Below are 22,154 nucleotides of genomic sequence, written 5' to 3' on the forward strand. Positions count from 1 at the left end.
ATACTTTCAGTTGTGTCTGATTACGCTAGGAATTACGATTTACAAACGTTCAACCTGGGTTCATCGGAACCCTCTCAGGTTGTCACTTCACTCGGGTTTTAAACCGACTGCAGGCAGTAATCCTTGGAATCATCAGGGTTGTGGCCTACATGAATATTATTGCAGACCACCTGCATCTCATCTTGCTTGACGAGTTCCTCGACGGTGATGACATCTTCCAGCAGGACAACTATCTGTGTCACAAGGCTAAAATCGTACCTCAGTGGTTTGAGGAGCATGATACTGGGCTCACATTGATGTCTTGGTCAGCAAATCCGCCAGATTTGAACCAGGGAACGCGTCTTAACTGGAGCCAGCTGCACGCCCACAAACATTCGGTCTTTCATTTACGGTCATTCTGTGAGCTGAGCCTAGACATCTGGTGCTACACGTTTCCTGAAAACTGCCATGACATGTCTAACCCATTCCACACAGAATCGCTGTTGTATTCCGTTCCAAAGATGGGCCAACATACTGAGTAACTGGTCTTAATGTTTTGGCCCAGCGGTGTGATTCCTGGAGCCTTAGAGCTGTTCCTCTTTACTAAAAACTCTCTTGCCTCTTTAATACGTCTCTAATGTATCTTTCTTCCTTAAATATACCACTTCAGAGTTCACAAAAATCATTCGTCTCTTCAAGAGTCCGTTGTCCAAGTTTAAAACTAAGCCAACCAACTTTTTCCAAAGTTAGCAGCTAGCATACAGTCCACGCAACTCAGTGTTCCGGTGACCACTCCTATGTCACTAGTGAATCGTGTGATGCTGGCCGCGCGGGATAGCCGCGCAGTCTTAGGCAAGTTGTCACGACTCACGCGGCTCCCCCAGTCGGAGGTTCGAGTCCTCCCTCGGGTAAGGGTGTGTGTGTTGTCCTTAGCGTATGTTAGATTACGTTAGATTAAGTAGTGTGTAATCTTAGGGACCGATGACCTCAGCAGTTTGGTCCCATAGAACTTACTCCAAATTTCCAGTATTATGCTGCTTACTTTTTTTTTGTCCATGACTTTCCGTATTGTACAAAACTTAAAAAAATATCACTGGTGATGATCACAAATGGTGACAGTCAACAATACTGCCTTACATCTTTTCTTCGTTTCGCCTCTGTCATTCTTTACGCGTTTTTCATATAAAGAAAATGAATTACTCTCCCACCCCTGTAAGTTTCGACATCGGTTTTATTCTGTTCCACAGAAACAACAGCCTTTTCCAGATGCACAAACGTAATTTATGGCACCTTTGAATTTCTAAATATGTCTCCTATTGCTAACTGCAACGGTGAAATCCTGAGGTGCCCCTGATTTTACTAAAATTACACTACTCCTCTCTTCAAAGTTCCAATCATCTCTTCGTTTCTACGAAGACGTACTTTTGTGAGAATTTTTTATCCAGGATTGTGCACCAATTTTCCCCCTCTTGTTTTCTTCGGAAGTACAATACTTACGATTTCAAAAGATGTATCTTGCTTCTTTTAGAACAACAAGACCATTATAAATGCAAAATGTGGATCAAGGACATCACACCTCCTCGGGTTCAGCGCAATGCCGCACATTTTAGCACGTAGCGAGGAATTAGTGATAATATCAGGACTGGGATGGCCACCTTACCTCAGTCTCGAGATGGTGGGAGCGTGGCCAGAGCTGTCGGCACTTTAATACGATCGTAAGGGTGGTCGGTGCCCGCAGTGGATTGGGTTATCTCTCGGAATAAGTTATTTACTGCCTCCATAAGTGGACCGCTGTCTTTCGCAGCACTCTCGCTATTTATTGGCACCAGCAGGAACTCCGGTTCGACTCGTCCGGAAATGTTAGAGCGAACTTTCGCCTCAGTGACTGCAGGTTTCAAATATTTCAGAACATTCTACTCCACAAAACATCGTACGGTACATGGTTGTAGAAACAAAACATACCAGTACGACTTTATTCACTGCTAACTCCTTGAGCCGGAAAAGACGAGTGGGAATGAAAAGTAGATTTGGGGCCGTGTGAGAGAGCACTGTACTCTTCGTACCACGGGAGGAGGTCCACGCCATTTCTGAATCAGATCTGACCATGAAATCATTCCCTTTCCCTCTACTACCTTCCCTACCCTACCTATATTTCCCCTCCCACCCCCCCACCCCCAACCGCCTTCAGTTTAATTTCTTGGAAACATGGTGAAATAAACTGAACAATTAATCAGATAGCTTCCTAAAACATGGCTCTAAGCACTATGGGACTTAACATCTATCGTCATCAGTCCCCTAGAACTTAGAACTACTTAGACCTAACTAACCTAAGGACATCACACAACACCCAGTCATCACGAGGCAGAGAAAATCCCTGACCCCGCCGGGAATCGAACCCGGGAACCCGGCGCGGGAAGCGAGAACGCTGCCGCACGACCACGAGCTGCGGACGACAGCTTCCTACATCGAATGTTGACGGCCCAGGACATCGTTCTCATAAAGCAACCTCCCCATCGCACCCGCCTCAGATTTAGTGGTCAGATGCCCCAGTGGATAGCCAGTCAAAAACTGAATACAGATGAAGCATGATAACAGGAATAAGGTGTACTGAACTATGAAAAAAAGCAGGATAAAAACAGTGAACGGTCCAAGCTGAACAAGTGCAATATTGAAGGAAGTGTAGCGGAAATGACGTCGTGGTTCAATGGTTAAGGTGTGGGTTCAAATGTCTCTAAGCACTATGGGACTTAACATCTGAGGTCATCAGTCCCCTAGACTTAGAATTACTTAAACCTAAATAACATAAGGGTATCACACACATCCATGCCCGAGGCAGGATTCGAACCTGAGACCGTAGCAGCAGCGCGGCTTCGGACTGAAGCGCCTAGAACCGCTCGGTCACAGCGGTCAGCTAAGGTGTGGGACTGCGAAACGAGCCAGCCGGGTTCTAAGCCCCCTAGTGCAATTTATTTTTGCTTAAAAAAATAAAAATAAAAAAAACTTTACGAACTTTCTGTCCGATTATTGAAATGTTTGTTCTTTTTCTGTAGTGTTTGCAGTTGTCATGCTATACATTGGTTATAGAATAGAAGTAAAGTAGTAAGAATACATTACCGTCGCAAGTAAATGTGATGAACAGTGAGAGCAGGCGAAATACCACAAAGATTTCTCACAGCAACAGACAAACGGATATGAATTACGTTACAAGAAAGGAATTCAAGAGCCGAAACTTTCAAACGGAACACAAAAAAAGTGGTTCAAATGGCTCTAAGTACTACGGGACTTAACATCTGAGGGCATCAGTCCCCTAACGTAGAACTAAGTAAACCTAACCTAAATACATCACACACATCCATGCCCGAGGCAGGATTCGAACCTGCGACCGTAGCACCAGCGCATTTCCAGACTGAAGTGCCTAGAACCACTCGGTCGCAACGGCCGGCAAACGGAACGCAGCTTCAAAAACTTCAAAAGCATATGTTTTGACAGAGCACAGAGAAACTATATGTCTGTGAAAATGTTTTTTTTTTTAATAGGTCATGTGACAAACTATTGTTTTCATCTTTTCCTTGGGAGAGATCACGTTCACATTCATACCAATACCCAAATCGGTCAAGGAGGCATATCTCCCTCATTCACCAGGCTTAAAAATTAGGTCCTGCCATATGACACACGCACTGTCACTGATGTCTCCGGTGGGAGGATTCGGTTGACTTGTCGCCTTGTCATCAAAGGTTTGCGATTCCCATTCGAAAGCCACTTCCTTTCGGCTGCTAATAGAGTAGTTATGCAGAGCCAATTTCAATCATAGGTCCCTTCCTTACACCTCGCAGTTGCAAACGGAGGTTACATCTCGACATCGATACAAAACTGAATACAGCGGACAGAGTGGAAAAATTAAATGAGAAACACAATGAGGGTCACGATGGAGCTTTTAACGCGGCTCGCCCTCTTTGCAGTACAGCACCCTAACTACTACACCACGACGCCGTCGCTTCTTTTCGCCGCTCAGTGTTGCACTTGTTCAACTTACACCGTTCACTGTTTCTACGAGGGTCAGTCAAAAAGTAATGCCTCCTATTTTTTTTTCTACGTTTAATTGTCAAGAAATTTAAATGCAATTACATAGGTTGAAAACCACAACATTGAGGATCATTTTGTCATTTTTCAATGTAATCTCCGCCCATCTCTACAGTTTTGGTCCATCTTTGAACAAGGGCATGTATCCCAGCACGGTAAAAATCACAGCTCTGCTTCCTAAGCCATTGACGCACGGATGTTTTGACGGCCTCCTCATCTTCAAAATGAATCCCACGATGAGCTTCTTTTAGTGGCCCAAACAGATGGAAGTCTGATGGTGCCAGGTCAGGGCTGTATGGGGGATGAGGCAAAACTTCCCATCCAATTTTGACAATCTCGTCAGAGGTGTGACGACTGGTGTGTGGTCTTGCATTGTCATGCAAAAGAAGAACATCTGCCATTGATTTTGTTGGGCGAACTCGCTGAAGACGTGCTTTAAGTTTTTGAGGGTTGTGACGTATTGAACAGAATTTATTGTGCATCCCTGCTCCAAAAAATCAGTCAGAATCACACCCTCTGTATCCCAGAAAACTGTTGCCATAACTTTCCCTGCCGATCGCACAGTTTTGAATTTTTTCTTCCTCGGCGAGCTTGTGTGACGCCACTCCATTGACTGCCTCTTTGATTCGGGTTCAAAAAAATGCACCCATGTTTCGTCCCCGGTCACAATTTTTTTCAGAAACTCATCTCCCTCCAAACGGAAGCGCTGCAAGTGTTGGGAGGCTATTGTTTTCCTTGCCTCTTTATTCTGATCGGTTAAAATTCTTGGAACCCACCGTGAACAAACTTTTGAGTACCCCAATTGTTTAATAATCGTGATCACACTGCCTTTACTAAGAGAAATAATGCGACACACTTCATCTGCAGTCACCCGACGGTCACCACGAATGATGTCATCAACTTGCTGAATGTTGTGTGGAGTCACTGCACTCACCGGCCTGCCGCTCCGCTTTTCGTCAGTCAACGGTGTTTGCCCTTCAGCTTCCTTACAACGACGAACCCATCGTCTAACAGTGCTCACATCCACTGACACAACACCATACACCTTCTTCAGTCTTTCATGAATGCCTATGGGCGTTTCACCTTCTGCATTCAAGAATTCAATCACACAACGCTGTCTCAAACGAACATCGATGTCGGCCATCTTACAAACTTCTGTTGTGCTGCCACCTGTTGACACAAAAAGTTACTACTGCAGTGGATTGCAGAAGAAGGTTTGAGGAATGGCGCCAAATTCAAATTTTTCACTTAACTTCATTTTTTTAAGTAGAAAAAAAATGGGAGGCATTACTTTTTGACCGACCCTCGTATTTTGTCCACTGGGCTTTCTTTTCACTAAACCTGAGCTGATGGGAGTGGGGAGGGGGGGGGGCAGGAGGGGTGCGATGGGAAGTTTCCCTTGTCAGTGGTGATGATAAAGTGCGTTATTATGCGCTTTGAGGTTGGAATAGTTTAATACTTCGCTTGTCCGTCTGCTATGTGGATCAGACTGGCATGATATCACAAAGAATGCTCTAAGGTAACATATTGCGGAAGTTCAAATGCCTCTGAGCACTATTGGACTTAACATCGAAGGTCATCAGTCCTCTAGACTTAGGATTACTTAAACCTAACTAACCTAAGGACATCACACACATCCATGCCAGAGGCAGGATTCGAACCTGCGACCGTAGCGGTCGCGCGGCTCCAGACTGAAGCGCCTAGAACCGCAAGGCCACACCGGCCGGCTTATTACGGAAGTGTTTCCCGTCCTTATCATAATACACCTATTACTTACACATCAACAACGAGTATGATACTGTTACATTTTCATAAGACACCTACAGCCAGTGCGTTACAATCACATTTACATAATGCATCTCCAACACAAAGGTTACAACTTCAGTACTTGATATATACATCTCTTCTGCGTCTGTAAGCAGTGCGTTAAATTTTCCTTATCATAATATATGTGTAACATAAAGGTAACATTTCAGTGTGTTATCTCACATGTCGATTACAATTTCAATTTACATTATGTTTGTCTCAAAAAGACGTAGCTTACAGTTTCCAGTATATTACATTACTTGTACAACAGAAAAGCTACTTTTTCATTTTCTCCTTTATTACCGCTAAATCAGTTTTAAATTGTCTTCTGTTGGACGCATAGCCGACAGCTAGCTATGGCTTCTGGACACACTACAGGTTTCCTGCAACACCGAGTGTAAAGTGTTAATTGCCATTTGCCAATAGTGCCAGTTTACAATGATTTGTTGTGAAAACTGTATGCATCTTGGACCGAAGTATATAACAAGCTCTTCGTCCAGGCCTTGAAGGTCAAAGGGATGCCTACCGGCCGCCGTGTCATCCTCTATGTCCCAGCGTCATGCGGATGTGATATGCACGGACACGTGGTCAGCACATCGTTCTCCCGGCCGTTTTGTCGACTTTCTAGTCTGCTACTACTCGGTCACTTACCGCTCCACGACTGGAATCACGAGGCTGAGGGCAGCCCGTAGAAGTCTTCTCACCGAGAAAAATCGCTGGCACTGTGGGGAATCGAACTGGTGTCTTACGCATGATTACGGACACGGACATCGAATTGCATACTGAATCGTCAATTCGCCAACAGTATTCATTTCACATTAGTGGTAATCATCAATGCTTAATACCTTCGCTCTACACGTTGTGTGTTACGTTCCAGTACATTTTTCTTTCACTCATGTGAATTATGATATACTGTACCTGGACAGAGAGGGGGAAGAAGGTTCTTACATACGGGTTATGATGACATTGCACAGGAGGTGGAGCGGGCAGGACTTGTAAGTGGGCATCAGGGCTTCCGTTAAATGACAGAACAGGAAATTAGCTAAAATAAAGAGACTATATTTCAGTGTACGATGTACAAAGGGTGCGGCTATGGGGGAAGTTGCCAGGTTTAGACCAGACTAGAAGGTCCAACAACTAACTGAAGTAGGCAACGGAACGGAAGGCGGTTGATGTTAATTGATGTCGGTGGCCGGTCGTGAAATTCAGAGCCGGAGGCTCTGCCTCCCATGAAAGACATCTGTTCCGCTCGAGGTGTGGATCACAAAAGAGCGAGACAGTTGTGTTCCACGCTGCGGAATCCTCAAGAGTCCGCACATGTGATCTGTATCCCACGCACACTACTGGTGAGAACCCATCGCGTGAATTTTCTAGCAGTTTCAGCAGAGGGCTTAAGGCATCTCTTGTCAGCAGCCTTAACTGAACAGGACTGCTTCGTTTCTGAAAGGCAGGCAACTTGTGTCTCAAAGTCACAGCGAAGTTGCTCTAGGAGAAAGGTTGTAAAGATTTGACTGGGGCCTTTGAAATAATTTTTTTTAAACGTGCTCCCTGAAATATTCCTTGGCTGGCTGCCACCATGTACATTCCTCCCCCCTTCCAGACGAGTGTTGACTCACACTGTTTACAAAAGAGCGTCAGTCACTCCACGGAATGACGGTTTGCCGTAGCAGGGGCCTTAAAGCTGTGGGAGGGACATGTTATAATTTGTTTTGTTTACTGTAAGTGGGAGTGGACTTATTTGTAGTCAAGTTCTCGAAATTTCATCAGATAAGTGTAGTAAGGCAGAAATATAATAGCTCCTGTAATAATTGAAATCATCATTGTACAGATAATCATATCTTAAAATAAACGAAGTTAAAATCATACCATGTAGAGGAATGGACTGTTATGGTTTCTGTTAAGTTGAGGAAAAAAAATCTGTCAGTAATCTGCTGCTGTAGTTTCAAACTCATTGTCATGGAAAGTAGATGCTGGCCGAACTGAATCACCACTGATCTTTTAATGGTTTACATGCGGTGTTTGTATTTTCTGGCAGGTATTAATCACGTTGCTACACAGTGGAGCTGATACCAAAATATAAATGCATCAACGACACGATAGAATGATAATCAAAGTATTTGGATGAAAAACATAATAAATCAGCTTATTATTGAACATTGACACCTGACATGGGTTTGTTGTGGTTGGCAGGAGAGCCAACCGCATGGCTAAAGGAGGGCGAAATGCACGCGTCTCAGCTCACGCAGGCTGGCGTGAGGTTTGGAACATGACAAGGGAATTAGACTTGAGAAAAACGGACGTAGCTGGTGCAATACTTAACTTTAATCCATTACTGAAGAACGTTGCTCTTTATGGTACATGATTCACAATATCAATAGTACGGATACTGACGCCTTGCTAGGTCGTAGCAAATAACGTAGCTGAAGGTTATGCTAACTATCGTCTCGGCAAATGAGAGCGTAGAAGTAAGTGAACCATATCTAGCAAAGTCGGCTGTACAACTGGGCGAGTGCTAGGAAGTCTCTCTAGACCTGCCGCGTGGAGGCGCTCGGTCTGCAATCACTGATAGTGGCGACACGCGGGTCCGACGTATACTACCGGACCGCGGCCGATTTAAAGGCTACCACCTAGCAGGTGTGGTGTCTGGCGGTGACACCACAAGGTTAGAACCGGATTAAATAGATTTGAAAATAAGTAATTAGCTACGTAAAATCTTGCTACGTCATCAAACTATTGTTGCGAGTAATACACTCCTGGAAATGGAAAAAAGAACACATTGACACCGGTGTGTCAGACCCACCATACTTGCTCCGGACACTGCGAGAGGGCTGTACAAGCAATGATCACACGCACGGCACAGCGGACACACCAGGAACCGCGGTGTTGGCCGTCGAATGGCGCTAGCTGCGCACCACTTGTGCACCGCCGCCGTCAGTGTCAGCCAGTTTGCCGTGGCATACGGAGCTCCATCGCAGTCTTTAACACTGGTAGCATGCCGCGACAGCGTGGACGTGAACAGTATGTGCAGTTGACGGACTTTGAGCGAGGGCCGGGTGGACGTACCGCCGAATTGCTCAACACGTGGGGCGTGAGGTCTCCACAGTACATCGATGTTGTCGCCAGTGCTCGGCGGAAGGTGCACGTGCCCGTCGACCTGGGACCGGACCGCAGCGACGCACGGATGCACGCCAAGACCGTAGGATCCTACGCAGTGCCGTAGGGGACCGCACCGCCACTTCCCAGCAAATTAGGGACACTGTTGCTCCTGGGGTATCGGCGAGGACCACTCGCAACCGTCTCCATGAAGCTGGGCTACGGTCCCGCACACCGTTAGGCCGTCTTCCGCTCACGCCCCAACATCGTGCAGCCCACCTCCAGTGGTGTCGCGACAGGCGTGAATGGAGGGACGAATGGAGTCGTGTCGTCTTTAGCGATGAGAGTCGCTTCTGCCTTGGTGCCTGTGATGGTCGTATGCGTGTTTGGCGCCGTGCAGGTGAGCGCCACAATCAGGACTGCATACGACCGAGGCACACAGCGCCAACACCCGGCATCATGGTGTGGGGAGCGATCTCCTATACTGGCCGTACACCTCTGGTGATCGTCGAGGGGACACTGAATAGTGCACGGTACATCCAAACCGTCATCGAACCCATCGTTCTACCATTCCTAGACCGGCAAGGGAACTTGCTGTTCCAACAGGAAAATGCACGTCCGCATGTATCCCGTGCCACTGCCACCCAACGTGCTCTAGAAGGTGTAAGTCAACTACCCTGGCCAGCAATATCTCCGGATCTGTCCCCCATTGAGCATGTTTGGGACTGGTTGAAGCTTCGTCTCACGCGGTCTGCACGTCCAGCACTAACGCTGGTACAACTGAGGCGCCAGGTGGAAATGGAATGGCAAGCCGTTCCACAGGACTACATCCAACATCTCTACGATCGTCTCCATGGCAGAAAAGCAGCCTGCATTGAGCATGTTTGGGACTGTATGAAGCTTCGTCTCACGCGGTCTGCACGTCCAGCACGAACGCTGGTCCAACTGAGGCGCCAGGTGGAAATGGCATGGCAAGCCGTTCCACAGGACTACATCCAGCATCTCTACGATCGTCTCCATGGCAGAAAAGCAGCCTGCATTGAGCATGTTTGGGACTGTATGAAGCTTCGTCTCACGCGGTCTGCACGTCCAGCACGAACGCTGGTCCAACTGAGGCGCCAGGTGGAAATGGCATGGCAAGCCGTTCCACAGGACTACATCCAGCATCTCTACGATCGTCTCCATGGCAGAAAAGCAGCCTGCATTGAGCATGTTTGGGACTGTATGAAGCTTCGTCTCACGCGGTCTGCACGTCCAGCACGAACGCTGGTACAACTGAGGCGCCAGGTGGAAATGGCATGGCAAGCCGTTCCACAGGACTACATCCAGCATCTGTACGATCGTCTCCATGGGAGAATAGCAGCCTGCATTGCTGCGAAAGGTGGATATACACTGTACTAGTGCCGACATTGTGCATGCTCTGTTGCCTGTGTCTATGTGCCTGTGGTTCTGTCAGTGTGATCATGTGATGTATCTGACCCCAGGAATGTGTCAATAAAGTTTCCCCTTCCTGGGACAATGAATTCACGGTGTTCTTATTTCAATTTCCAGGAGTGTAGTTGCACAAAGTTCCTCACGCCACAAAATATTAACACATTTCAGTAAAATGGAGGTTTCTGTTATTAAGACTAATACATGTGGTACCATAAAACACGTGTAACACAAACCTTATCATGTTAAAATAGAGAACTACAAAGCCTTTTCTTATACCGACAAAATACTGTAATTATGGATGAAATCAGGGACTAGCAAAGGCTACACATCAAAATGCTTCCTTCTCACTTTGAAATACTCGAAATTGCTTCATATTGCATCATCTTTCTGAACCTGGCCTACTGGTATAGTTAGGGATACACAGCAAGAAAGGAAGATAGTAAAATATTACACCTAGGTCAAAATTATTGAGTAGTTTCAACCGAAAAAGAATGTAGCATAAAGTAGCCAGATGATCTGATGAGCTGTCACTGCCTCAACTTGGACACATCACTAGAAGTGGCCAATACAGCTAAATACAATCTCATAAAAGCCTTATGGGACAATAGTGCTTATGCGTATCACTTAGTTTTACATGTAAATTAATTGGTTAAAACTGGGGCAAATGAAAGTTAACAATCTTGAAATGTGATCAAGTTGTGGTCTGAATGGTTACTTTCTTCCGACAAATAGTATATGTCCCATAAATGGGTAGCTACAACAAATATTTCTCATGCGATAGTGCTCAAGATTGAACACAATGTTGTCCAGTGGCCAAATGAGGATTTGGTATGAGCTTAAATATTTGTAGGGCGAATGCACCTAGTGTAAGGGTTTCCTGTTCATAACACAGTTTCGACTTGTACACATTAATTGTAGAAAACACATACTCCTGTAAATGCTTCTCTAATTTCCAGAACCACAAAATAAAATCAGCAACATGTATCACCTCATTACATCACAGCTGTAAAAAGAACATAAAGAAAACGTTCTTGAGGGGACAGAGCTATGATAAATCGTTCATATCCATTATCTTATCTAAGAATGTTGCTCATTATCCCATATTCCCTTGTACGACTCTAAGTCCTTTTACCAGAAAAACATACGAAAAGTCATTAATTCACATTAATCAAAGGAAGTGCAATGTGAAAGTATGTCATGAGTTTAGGGTCTCACCACAATGCACTGTGCATTTGTAGAAGACCTAGAGCTCAGGATAACACGCAGATTTAATATTTTTCTCAATAGCGTCACTCAACCACAATATCTTACAAATCTGTTCAAACTCTTCCCGAACAGGTCATGAAGGCCCAAAGGTACCGACCGGCCGCCTTGCCATCCTCAGCCCACAGGCGTCATGGATGCGGATATGGAGGTGCATGTGGTCAGCACATCGCTCTCCCGGCCGTATGTCAGTTTCCGAGACCGGAGCCGCTACTTCTCAATCAAGTAGCTCCTCAGTTTCCCTCACAAGGGGTGAGTGCACCCCGCTTGCCAACAGCGCTCGGCTGACCGGATGGTCACCCATCCAAGTGCTACACCAGCCCGACAGCGCTTAACTTCGGTGATCTGACGGGAACCGGCGTTACCACTTCGGCAAGGCCGTTGGCACTACAAACCTGTTCCAGTACAATAATTATCAACAAACTGTTCTCCATGACTAAAATTGCAACTAGAAAATCTGAAGAACAAGACCAGGACAGCACTTGTTTGATTGTCAATTGAAAATAAGGATCGGTTACAATCTTAAATTTTCCTTTAAAACGGCAAAGTTCAAGAAAAATATCAGTCCTGTCAACTGTTCTTAGAGTTTACAGTTTTTAGATTATCAGGGGATCTTCATTGGCATAACATAAGCTTCTAAAGCAAAGTTATTGGCGTGGAGAACACAAGGTAAAACTTTACAAAATATAATTAAAATATGTGTCCATAATGACAAAACAGCTGACAATATCCTCGTCCTGTTCATAAAACCTCACATAAAAGAAGGGAAGGTATGCAGTGAGTTTATAATCACTTCATAAAATATGAAAAGATTCATTGCTATAATGAATTTCGGAGCCACAGAAGTGCACGCATTGTTTGTAAACAAACTTCCGACTGACAGAAGAAGAGCACGTGGCTTGTCCGGCGGGGAAGGAGAGATAGGCATGTGTGACTTTGACAAACTTTAATGGCGCTTCTCTCTAGCAGGGCGATGGAGGGTATTATCTGCGGTGTAACGCACATCTGCGGAAGGGGAAAAAGCGGAGCAGTAAGCACAAGGGTGGATGAAGGGCGTTAGGGTTGAGGGGGAGGTGGTACTCACCACAGCCCACGTATGCTTACTAAGGCGATCGAAGAAAATGTTTGTTGGAGCACAGCTGGTAGCGTGTACCGGCGGGATGTAACACTAAGCACGCTAAACAGCAGAGTAAGACAAATCTCTCTGACAGCAGGTTAAACACCAAGTACAGAGCGATACCAAATTTGTATATGAAAGGATCTTAACTTTTGTATGACAAAAAATAAGGGCTAACAATGGTTAGTTTGGACCATTAGTAGAGTACTTGTTTTAAATTTAAAATGGAAATAGGGTGACAGAATGCACCTCTGTGTTGAATTACAGCAAACACAAAATTCAGTAAACGCTGGCCAGTCAATTCGTTGTCTGCGTCAAAACAGCAGGTTCGCCACAAGACGACGAAAATTCCGATACACAACGGTCGGAGCGAGTGCTAGAGTACTGTAGGACGTAATATACCGTGTAAAACACGTGGTTAAGAACAAAGTTAACGTTAATTTCACTGGAAATAGGTCAGGAGAAGTTTGTAAAAAGAGGCTGAAGGGAAAGAGTCAATTCGACAGACATGAGAATTAAAAACACCGATTCAATTGATTCTGAGCACTGTGGGACTTAACATCGGAGTTCACCAGTCCCCTAGAACTTAGAACTACTTAAGCCTAACAAACCTAAGGACATCACGCACATCTATGCCCGAGGCAGGATTCGCATCTCCGACCGTAGCAGCCGCGCGGTTCCGGACTGAAGCGCCTAGAACCGCTCGACCACCCAGGCCTGCAAAAACGCCGAATCATTTTTAACTCTTGGTGACAGCTTGAAAGAAAACAGGGAAATAAGTGCTTATAAACCGTCAGCGGATTTAGCTCACCTGCAAATCAGTGGAAGAGTGGAAGATTAGTTCCAAAAGTTAGATGAAAAATCGAAGTATCACAACCTACTGAACAACAAAAGACAAATGGAATAAACACCGCAAATAGGTGCTCCACACTCTAGGTTTCACAATAAAACCAAACATTCATCGAAGCAGACTTGCAATAAGTAGCATTGTACAAAAACTTTTGAATATTTGATGCATTGTTTCGAAAGACAATACAAAAACTTTGTCAATACAGTGAAATACAGTACAACACCGTAACTCAACAACAAAACTGAATAGCTTAATTTATCAGATGACAAAGACCTACACAGTAGAGGAGAGAGGGTACCTTAAAACATCTGCAAATCTTGAGAAATACTTAAAATCTCCATACAGTACAAATAGGTACGGATGTGGGCCATCTCTCTCAAAAAACTGTTAACGATTATTTACAACCATTTAATATTTGTACTCCAAGTAATACTCTGAGTGCATTGTCAGTCAGAACCTATGTAGTAAATGACTTACAAATGAAATAAAAATTAGACAATTTATGACAGACCAGATGAAGAACAGGGAGAGAAGTAATAGTGCATGGAGGCATGGCTGGCTTATCGCAAGGCGAAAGCTGTGCCATTCCACGTGTTTGGACCATGGGGTCTCTGCTTATAGTAAGCGTTCACTGGTGACATAGCAATTCAAACGACTACAAATCCCATAGTCTCAACTGGAAACACGCTGCATGGTAAGATGAATCGTGATTAATGCTTCTGCTCTGACTTCTGGGGGCGACGGCATAAAACGGACCGTTTAACATCGCTGAATTATCTTCTCTCACACTATTCGCATTCATTTTATCCTGCCCAGCTTCCACAACAAGATATTATCTGTACAACAGACCACCTCATTTACAACAACTGACACAGGAACTCTTGCCTGCACATGATTGACATCAACTGCACTGACGGGACCCCTTGCCTGCTCACAAATAACCTTAATAAAACAACGTCATAGATATCTTCATATCAACAAAACTTCGGTGCCCTCTGGGGGATAACAGCCAGAAGTCATCATATCCTCTTCTAACAACTTGCAGGTGTACTACAGATGAATTCTCCTTCATCACTGTAACTCTTACTACGATACATCACTTAATACAATTCTTGCATCTAGTTGAGGAGTTAAGTAAGGACTGCTTACAAAAAACAGAAGTCATGGGCGGAAAAAGAATAAAGGTCTTGAAAGAGAATGTAGAGAGACGAAGAAGAAGAGAAAGAGAAGGCAGAAAAAGTTCATTCCTTTCGTTCCGCAATCCGGCATCCCTCACAGCGTCCTATCGGCTTCGGCATCGCAAGTGCTAATCGTGTAATTTCGACTGTGTATGCGCTTGGGGCATTAAGTTGCCTAGTACCAATAGTGAACTTGTAGACAATACCAGGGTCGTCTGAAGCTATGGTTTGTCGTTTTTATTACAAGGCCTAGACGCTGATTTCGCGTCTGTTTTTGGTCTTGCAATAAAAGCAAGCTCCGATCAAGGCAAAGTGCGCCAACGATTACGGAAACCTTGCAGACGCGGTATGGAGACACAGAGGGTTACAGAGCCCTCAAAGCGGTAACGTCTGTGGAGTAAGAAGTAGGAACGTACTTTTATCACAGGACGCAGAAATGATGTTGATAGGACAGATGAAAGAAAGAGAAATAGAAAAGATCACGACACGAAAACTAAATGGAAGAAAATGTTATGAACAGCTGGGAAACTCTGTGGTTGTCAAACACATTGTGCAAGATGCACATCTCTGGATATTAATCGAAAACTCTCAAAGATATACACTACTGGCCATTAACATTGCTGCTTCAACAAGAAATGCAGATGATAAACGGGTATTCAATGGACAAATATATTATACTAGAACTAACATGTGATTACATTTTTATGCAATGTGGGTGCGTAGATCCTGAGAAATCAGTACCCAGAACAACCACCTCTGGCCGTAATAACGGCCTTGATACACCTGGGCATTGAGTCAAACAGAGCTTGGATGGAGTGTACAGGTACAGCTGCCCATACAGCTTCAACACGATACCACAGTTCATCAAGAGTAGTGACTGGCGTATTGTGACGAGGCAGTTGCTCGGCCCGCCACCATTGACCAGACGTTTTCAGTTGGTGAGAGAGCTGGAGAATGAGCTGGCCAGGGCAGCAGTTGGACATTTTCTGTATCCAGAAAGGCCCGTACATGACCTGCAACATGTGGTCTTGCATTATCCTGCTGAAATGTGCGGTTTCGCAGGGATCGAATGAAGGGTAGAGAGACGGGTCGTAACACATCTGAAATGTAACGTTCACTGTGCCGTCAATGCGAACAAGAGCTGACTGAGACGTGTAACCAATGGCACCCCATACCATCACGGCGGGAGATACGCCAGTATGGCGATGATGAATACACGCATTCGATGTGCGTTCACCGCAATGTTGCCAACCATCATGATGCTATAAACAGAACCTGGATTCATCCAAAAAATGACGTTTTGCCATTTATGCACCCACGTTCGTCGTTGAGTACACCATCGTAGGCGATCGTGTCTGTGATGCAACGTCCAGGATAACTGCAACCATGGTCTCCGAGCTGATAGTCGATGCTGCTGCAAACGTCGTCGAACTGTTCGTGCTGGTGGTTGTTGTCTGGAAAACGTCCCCATCTGTTGACTCGGGGATCGAGACGTGGCTGCAATATCCGTTACAGCCATGCGGATTAGATGCCTGTCATCTCGACTGCCAGTTATACGAGGCCGTTGGAATCCGGCACGGCGTTCCGTATTACCCTCCTGAACCCACCGATTCCATATTCTGCTAACAGTCATTGGATCTCGACCAACTCCAGCAGCAATGTCGCGATATGATAAACCGCAATCGGGATAGGCTACAATCCGACCTTTATCAAAGTCGGCATCGTGATGTTGCGCATTTCCATTCCGTACAAGAGGCATGACAACAACGTTTCGCCAGGCAACGCCGGTCAACTGCTGTTTGTGTATGAGAAATCGGTTGGAAAATTTCCTCATGTATGCACGTTGTAGGTGTCGCCACCGGCGCCAACCTTGTGTGAATGCTCTGAAAAGCTAATCACTTGCATATATCAAAGCATCTTCTTCCTGTCCGTTAAATTTCATGTCTGTAGCACGTCATATTCGTGGTGTAGCAAATTTAATGGCCAGTAGTGTACCTTAAGAAACTTCTGATCACAACTTCTGGCACTAGTGAGTTTAAAACAAGTATTAAATATTTACTGTAGTACACAGATCCTCGGGTTCCCAGGTTCGATTCCCGGCGGGGTCAGGGATTTTCTCTGCCTCGTGATGGCTCGGTGTTGTGTGATGTCCGTAGGTTAGTTAGGTTTAAGTAGTTCTGAGTTCTAGGGGACTGATGACCATAGATGTTAAGTCCCATAGTGCTCAGAGCCATTTGAACCATTTGAACACAGAACCTACGGAAGTATATTTCTAAATTAGACAGGCTTTAATTATCCAACCAACAAACATCTTAAGTTCTTATGTAGGACCAATTACACATGCCATCCAATAATTGTACTCACATAAATTGTAAGTTCAAACGGCAGGAGTGCCTTAGTACATATCTACACGTGTACTGGTGTCGTCACGTCGTGACGAACAAAATGCGATGGCGGCGGTGGGGCGGCGGCAGAGGGCCTAAGCAAGCGGTAGAAGTGGCTTGGGCGGCGGGCGGCTGGCTGCACTGCGGTGAAAGTACGCACGCCGGGCGTTGAGGCCAGGACCTTAAGGAAGACGGCAGCAGGGAGCTGACCGGCGGCGAATACGAGGCGCGTCTGCAAGTGGATCGCGACGCGGGCATTTCAACCGGTGTGCGACGGCAGGGCTTCGTGGCCCGCCGTACTGCGCTCAGCGAACGGGCGGTGTCGGTGGAGGTGGGCGAGAACAACAGCAGGTGCGCTGCGGCAACGCAGGGAATCCGCAACGAACGTGAATGGCGTGAGCCACAGCTGCGACAAGCAGGCAGTAGACTTTGCCCCGAGCGCTGGTATGTGGGGATGCCGCATCGTTCCCGACCCGCTGCAACACCCAGGCTCGGCTCGTAGCAGGAAAACAGCGGCGAATACTGACAGACCAAACATCAGACGTGAACAAAAAGTAAACTGCCGCCATATCGACCGAGCGGTGGGAACGAATCGTGTTTCTTACACCAATGTACATGGCCAGGGACAGGGAAGAAGGTTGTTACAAACGGCTTATGACGACGATGTACATGAGGTCAGCGCTCAGTAGGCAGCCATGGCTGCTGTTAAATGACAGAACAGAAAATGAGGTGCAACACAGAGAATATATTTCAGTGTGTGTGCAGGGTGCACCTATGGAGGAAGTTACCAGATTTAGGCCAGTCTAGGAGGTCGAACAACTAACTGAAATTGGGCAACGGAAGGGGAGCCGGTTCATGTTAATTAATGTCAGTGAACGGTCGTCAAACGGAGCCGGAGGCTCTGCCTCCCCACAAAGACGTCTGCTCCAAGTCTGGATCACAAGAGAGCGAGGCAGCTGTGTTCTGCACTGCGGAATCCTCCAGCGTTCACACACGTGACCTGTATCCCATGCACACAATTGGCTTATTGGCTAAAAACCATGCCGTGAATTTGCTAGCAGTTTCAACAGAGAGCTCCAGTCGTCTCTTTTCAGCAGCTTCAACTGGACAGAACTGCCTTGGTTTCGACAGGCATGCAACTTGTGTCACGTAGGCACAGCTGAGGTTGCTCTGAGAGAAAACTTGTAAAGTTTTGACTGGGGTCCTTGAAATAAATTTTTTTTACGCCAGTTCCCTAAAATATTCCTTGACTGGCTGCCACCTTGTACAATAGTCAGCTATCTGTGTCTTTGTAACGCATTGTACATGTCTTCCTATAGATTTTCTCATCATATTCCCATAATGCAAGTCTACATGATTCGTCTCAAAAATATCTGAAATATTTATTCCTACAGCTATGGTCTTGGGTATTAATGAACCAAATGGTTCAAATTGCTCTGAGCACTATGGGACTTAACAGCTGAGGTCATCAGTCCCCTAGAACTTAGAACTAATTAAACCTAACTAACCTAAGGACATCACACACATCCATGCCCGAGGCAGGATTCGAACCTGCGACCGTAGCGGTCTCACGGTTCCAGACTGAAGCGCCTAGAACCACTCGGCCACTGCGGCCGACAATAATAAACCACTTTAGCTGTATTTCGTCCTTTTTTATATTACTACCCATTTCAGGTGAGTGCATACTTAGAATATTATAGCTAAAATGCTCGGTACTCCTTAGTTCTAATATTTAAATTATGCGACGTCTGTTTTTTTTTTTCCAACCTCCGATCGCTTAGTTTAGAAGCTAAGCGAGCGACAGGAAGTGGACACGCACTTTAGGCTACTGCGCAACTCTCACACTACACACTCCGCCATTGCCGACCTCAAGGCAGCAGTCTGCGTTGCTTTACAGCCACGTAAACATGGCTGCCGTCATTGTTGCTCTCGCCAAGTATGAATTACGAAGTGTATTTCGGTTTCTGCAATGAGGAGGGAATAGTGCAACAGAAATTGATCAGAGAATGGGCCGAGTGTACACTGATATCTTCATGACTGATGGTGTTGTGTGTGAATGGTGCTGAAAGTATAAGGGTGGCCAAAATGACGTGCATGATGAAGGAGGCCAAGGATACAAGTCTGTCGTTACAGCCGACTTTGTTGAACAAGTTGACAGAATGGTTAGAGAAAATCTTAGGTTTGTCTATGGAAATTCTGTAAGTTTCAAGATCTCCTATACACTCTATTATTACTGAACATTTAGGCTACAAAAATCTTTGTGCTCGTTTGGTTCCAAAAATGTTGACAGATGCCCACAAAAGTCCACGAATGGTTTCAGCTTTGAATCTCTTTACCGTTATCACGATAAAGGAGAGAACTTTTCGAAATCAATTGTTACTGGAGATGAAACTTGGATCCAGTACGACACACCAGAAACAAAACGACAATCACAACAATGGATGCATCCAAATTCACCAAACAAACCAAAAAAATTCAAACAACATTCAACAACAGAAAGATTATGGCTACGGTGTTTTGGGACCAAAAAGATGTGTTGCTTGTAGAGTTTATGCAGCCTGGAATCACTGTCAATGCAGCTGCTTATTGTGAAACTTTATGACATTTGTGGAGAGCCATTCAAAACAAACAAGAGGAATTCTGACTTCAGGAATTGTGTTGATCCATGACAACACTTGTCCACACACTGCTGGCTCCTTCAACAATTTCAATGGTACATTTTCGATCATCCGCCGTACAGTCCTGACCTGAACTAAAGACATGGCTAGGGGGCAGCACTTTCAATCCAACGAAGAGCTTCAAATCAACTTCAGTGCTCATATGGTATCATTGGTGGCAACATTTTTTGAAGAGGGTATTGCAAAGCTTGTCCACAGGTGCGATAAATGTCTTCATCTTTTCGGTGATAATGTTGAAAACTAACCATAAATATACAAAACTTTTGGTAATAAAATAATTGTTTTCTATGAACTTGTCTTTTATTTATAGGCAATCGGATGTTGATAAAAAACGGCCCTCATATGTTCACTTGTGGATGTTTTTCCCAATGACACGGAACCGAAAGTGGTATAAAAATAAATGACTATACATAACTGAAGCAGTTTATTAATACACGTGATGATTACCGGTAGCTATGGTTGACATATTTGCAATTTTTCCTACAGCTATGATTTTGTCAATAACAATGTTACATCTACTTAGTTCAAAAGCAACCAAATTTTCCTTAAATAAGACCCTTCGCTTTAAAATCGGTCCTGCAAATCAGAGCAGCAGCGCCGTACCTATCTTATCTTCGCAGTACTCCTTTTCTACACATCCTGCAGTTTTAGTAAAAGCACTGTGATTTTTGAGGTTCAAATAATTCGTTCCGAAGTTACTTATCGCACTCATACGAATCTTAGCATTTATTCTGAACATCCTGGTAGATTGGTGTGAAGTTTAAGGATATTTTATAGATAGTCAAGTTTAATTCTAAAAAGCAATCTACGCCCTGGTCATCTGGTATGATCATTACATCAAAACTAACAATGATTTCAAAGACAGTCATGCAACATCAATTAGTGGTAGGTCTTGCATCAATGCCCAGCTGTAGAGACTATTAACAGTGAGGTGTTTAATATAATCACCGTTATTTTCGTTGTAATAATCCATGAACATTATAGTGAACAGTGAACAATACCTCCTCTGAATCTACACTCAACGAACTGTGAATGTTGTGTGTTCGCAATACGTTGCCATTTTACATTAGTAGTTTTGAGCATCCCACACTAAAGCAACTAAAGTCACACAACACGCTCGATCCAGTTCCTACGTTGTGATACGGCATATGAGGAAATTCTCAAAGGCATTGGTTTTAGAATGTAGGTCCCATTAAGCCTCTCATTCGACAAAACGCCCCACCTTGCACACTCTTTGGTATTTTTACTATTTCTCTAGTTAAGCTTTGTTTCCATTGAAGACAACTTTTCATACAAGGCAGATTCCACAGTTATTCGTATGTGAACACGCCATTCTTATTGATCAGGTGAAACTGTTTACCGTCTGCAAACACTCCTGAGGTTTTAAACGTGATACACATTTTGCTAGAGGACGCTCCAGAAAACTGAAGGGATCTATAAATTGAAATTTTTCATCACAGTGATGTTCTACTACTATAGACTCTTCACGTTTGTTGCAATCACAGAAAAGTGGCCTCAGTTTATTTCCAACGTTTTATCATGGTTACTTTCTCCCAATTGTCTGCACAGTTCACAAAATGAGTGTCGTAATTTGTCAGACTGTGAAACAAAACAAGCACAGTAAAAACAAGTCTATGATTTAAATTACAGCTTTCATGTGCATCGCCTCTACATCTGTGTGTAAAATTACAATGATCTCTATCACATCAGTTTGCTTCAATCATTCCATGCAGATGCGGCAAATTATTGTTACTCAGAACACTACTTCCCATTTGAGGCTAAGAGACATTTGATTATTCTGCTAAATGTAATTTTTTATCCACTCAATACTGCGATACAGCTTTATGCTGAACTATTCCATAGAGTCAGCACCTGGCTACAGCTAAAACTCCGAACATTTTTCACTGTAGGTACAGTGTAAATGGAAAGTATTTCTTTATGGTTTATGCACATGGATTTCGTCAGTAACAACCTATTGTAGCCATCGTTAGATATCTCTATTTCGACAAAAGCTAGCTTTAATTTGTTGCTAAACTTATAAATTTTATGTTCTTTTTCCTTCACTGGGAATGAAATTGTTGTCTGGTTTGAATTGCAAACAATCATCTAAATGAACAGCCAACTTCTCTCTAGAAAGAGAAAAAGCACAAACGGCTCTCACATTCTTCAGATGAATGTTGATGAGCAGCAATGCTACCGCTTATCAGCCCCAAAAGGTGTTTTTTTCGTAACAGAAATATTACATTTCCATGTTTTCGACCGACAACATTAATAGGTTTAAATATTTCTCAC

At 44.5% G+C, this 22,154-nt stretch overlaps 1 protein-coding gene and 1 pseudogene across 1 annotated transcript in view; one reads left to right on the forward strand and one right to left on the reverse strand.

Annotated features, from left to right (window-relative positions):
- LOC126339265 (nitric oxide synthase, salivary gland) overlaps window positions 1–22,154 on the forward strand; it is a 1,479,392-nt gene that overhangs the window by 146,235 nt on the left and 1,311,003 nt on the right. The window lies entirely within an intron of this gene.
- Window positions 11,924–12,041, reverse strand: LOC126288169 (5S ribosomal RNA; annotated as a pseudogene).

The sequence above is a fragment of the Schistocerca gregaria genome, chromosome 1 (genome assembly GCF_023897955.1).
Source record: "Schistocerca gregaria isolate iqSchGreg1 chromosome 1, iqSchGreg1.2, whole genome shotgun sequence".
Classification (NCBI taxonomy): Eukaryota; Metazoa; Arthropoda; class Insecta; order Orthoptera; family Acrididae; genus Schistocerca; species Schistocerca gregaria.